We start from the raw sequence: 3,485 nt of genomic DNA on the forward strand, positions 1-3,485 counted from the left end.
GCAACCCCTCCTGCCAGCATCCCCTTTCCCCCAGCAAAAAGGTGGGCGCTGTGTGATTGTCCTCACCAAACACCTCCTGATCGCCGCTATGTACTCCTCCCGGGCCCGCTGCTTGAGCTCCTTCCACTTCAGGAATTTTGCACAAGCTACGAGGACTTCCCCAAATGCCTACACAACAACAGATGCAGGGAGGTGGCACCGCAGGCACACTTCCCAGCATTTGAGTTCTTGCTGAACTCGCTCTCAGCCGCTTACTTGAGGAGGCCTGGGGGCCCAGCCTGGCAAGCAGGAAGGGCTGAGGTGGCCTTCCCCGAGGGGCAGGGCAGGAGCCTGATGGGGGCTCTGGGCTGCCATGGTCAGCATTGGCTGCTGCAGCCCTGAGCAACCCACCAGCACTGGAAAGCACAGTGGGATGGAGCGCCTGGGGTGTCCTGCAGCTTTCCTCTGGCAGCAGGAGCGTCTCTGAGCCCTGCTCTTCTCATGGAACAAACACGTGGGACTGTCAGGGCTGGTACCTGTCACACTGGGGAAGGTCGGTCAGCACACTCCTCAGCACATCCCTGGGAGACTGGATGGTCAGCACATCCAGCACTGAGAAGAGGGTCTCCTGTAGTGATGCACTGCTGCTTCCCAGACTTCTCTGGATGAACTCCAGAGTCTCTGGCACCTGGTGGGAGGACATAAGGAAAATGTACTGCAGCCATTTGCCACACTGCTACTGTTATTATTGCCCTTCCCACAGCTCTTTTTTCTGCCTTAAAATGTCACAAAGCTGTGGAGGGCAGGGCAGGCAAGGCAATCCAGCCTCAGAATGCTTACATCCATCATCCAGGTGGCAGGGTCTCTCAGAACTACACCCAGAATAAAGTTGGCCCACTCCTTGTTTTCAATGTGCATTCTCCAGTGATCTTAAGGGTCACGCAGACGATGTCTGTCCTCTGAGAAGGCTCTAGGAATTTTGCAAATGGCTACAGCAAGAAGAAAGGAATGGGGAGATTTAGGTTAGAAGGAAATTTTCCACTCATGGTGGTGTGTACAATTAATTAATATTCCAATGACATATGATGTGTACAATTAACACATGATATAGCAGTGTACAATTAACAAATATACAGATGTTAAGGTATAACAGAGAGTTTGGCTATGATGTTATTACACCAAAGCAGGAAACAGAAATGATAGATACACGCACCTGTAACCTGGGCTCACCTTTGAAACTCCTGTGGATTAGATCTCCAGAAGAGATCCTTCCCCACTGGTGGTCAGCTCTTAAATGGGTCTAGGAGAGGTGGATCCAGGCTCCACCCCTTCTGACAGCACAGGTGAATTGCCTTCACCTGTGCTCCCATGGCTGACTCACTGCTTGCTTCAGGTGATCAATCAATCAATCAGAGGTTCAGGCCATGATTCAGCAGTCCCCATACAGTGGTGATGCACTGGAACAGGTTTCCCAGAGAGGTTGTGAATGCCCCATTCCTGCAGGCATTCAAGGCCGGGCTGGATGTGGCTCTGGGCAGCCTGGTCTAGTGGTTGGTCACCCTTCGCATAGCAGCGGGGGGCTGAAACTCTATGATATCTTTGAGATCCTTGTGCACCCAGGCCATTCTGTGATTCCATGATTCTATCAGGGAAGAGATGTCAAACTGAGTGAGAGAACAGAATTTTGGAGAGTATGCCTTATGAGGGGAAACTGAAGGAACTAGGGCAGTTCAGTCTGGGAAAAAAGGGGCTGAGGGGAGACCATATTGTTCTCTTCCAATATCCGAAAGGTGCCTATGGCGAGAGTGGGGTTGGTCTCAGTGGTGACAGGTGACAGAATGAGGGGAAATAGCCTCAAGTAATGCTAGAGTAAGTTTAGATTGGATATAAGGAAACACTTCCTTACAGAAGGGGTTGTTAAGCACCATAGGGAATAGGCTCCCAATAGAGGTGGTTGAGTACCATCTCTGGGCTTGGGTTTCAGAAGGGAGACTCAAAACACCACTACCAAATAGAATCACAGAATCACAGAATCACCAAGGTTGGAAAAGACCTTCAACATCATCCAATCCGACCACCCACCTATCACCAATAGTTTTCACTAAACCATGTCCCTCAACACAAAATCCAAATGTTCCTTGAACACCTCCAAGGTCGGTGACTCCACCACCTTCCTGGCAGCCCATTCCAGTGCCTGACCACTCTTTCAGAAAACTAGTATTTCCTAACATCTAGCCTAAGTCTCCCTTGGTGCAGCTTGAAGCCATTCCCTCTAGTCCTATCACCAGTTACACGAGAGAAGAGGCCGACCCCCATCTCACTACAACCTCCCTTCAGGTAGTTATAGAGAGCAGTAAGGTCTCCCCTGAGCCTCCTCCAGATTGAACAATCCCAGCTCCTTTAGTTGCTCCTCATAAGGCCTTTGCTCCAGATCACAAATAAGCCAGACCAGCTATGTAACAGAGAATATACAGCTAATTTTTATTGCCAATTTTGTAATTTAAACTGAAAATCTGTGAACAATGCCATCCAATGCAATGTTCTACAGAAGGATATAAACCTGGAAGAAAAAGTTAGTTTTTGGATTTGAGTGTATTTTTTCTTCTGAAAACAATTTCACTTTATTTCAACAAGACTTTTTTCATATATACTTTTAAATAAGGCTGGTTATTTTACTATAGGCATGCTAAAGGGACAAAAATCTTCATTACCATTCGTAGATCTATTTTGTGTTATTAGTTGACTAGTCAGGTTTTTTTAGTTTGTTTTGTCTTGCTTTGTTTTGTTTTGCTTTCTTTGGAGGGAGTCATCTTCTATGGACTTTATCTTCAGACATATCATATATTCAGTATAGTGTTGCTAGGACAAAATAGAAATATATTTAGATTACAGCAACTACAGAATTTATTGTAGAAAGTAAGGTTGTTATTTTGTTGTGCAATTAAATTAAAAAAAACCAACAACACAACTTGAACTACTCTTACGTAGTATTTTTCCCCCATTCTAGGTCTGCATTGAACGTGGCCCTGTTCTTGGCACTTTGGAGTAATATGCTTAGCTCTGGTCAATTGAAAGACGCTTAATTAAGTCCCTAAAGACATTTATGTGGGGAACATGTAATTTAAGAAAAGGAGAAATAGGAGGATGTTGAAAATCTGTTTAGCTGAGTCTGATGTTTTACGTTTTAAACATTATTTTTGCTTTGGACTTCTTCCTCTTCCCATACCTACAGGCTTGCCTGGGACATAAATGGTCCTATATTGTCCAGAGAAACAGAGCAGCTTCGTAAGACAGAGATCCTTTGGCAAATAATATTATGAATTCTTGTCACAGGGGTCTTGGAGAAAGCATTTTCAGTTTTATACTTATCTCTGTAGAATGAAGGAAAGTGTGAGAAATGGTGGGCCCATGGAGGGAATCATTTCTGGGAGGAAGAGTTGCCAAATGTTAAAATTATCATATTTATGGACACTGGAGAAAATAAAGTCAGAATCCACTTCTCAGTG

The 3,485-nt window shown here is 45.5% G+C and overlaps 1 long non-coding RNA gene across 1 annotated transcript; it reads right to left on the bottom strand.

Annotated features, from left to right (window-relative positions):
* Nucleotides 1-7: 7 nt before the first annotated feature.
* LOC109364092 lies at nt 8-1,231 on the bottom strand. The gene is made up of 3 exons (XR_004162146.1): nt 1,193-1,231; nt 820-968; nt 8-667 (listed from the first exon to the last, which is right to left on the bottom strand). It is a non-coding gene; the product is annotated as an uncharacterized LOC109364092 (long non-coding RNA).
* Nucleotides 1,232-3,485: the final 2,254 nt, after the last annotated feature.

Source organism: Meleagris gallopavo, chromosome Z, assembly GCF_000146605.3.
Source record: "Meleagris gallopavo isolate NT-WF06-2002-E0010 breed Aviagen turkey brand Nicholas breeding stock chromosome Z, Turkey_5.1, whole genome shotgun sequence".
Lineage (NCBI taxonomy): Eukaryota > Metazoa > Chordata > Aves > Galliformes > Phasianidae > Meleagris > Meleagris gallopavo.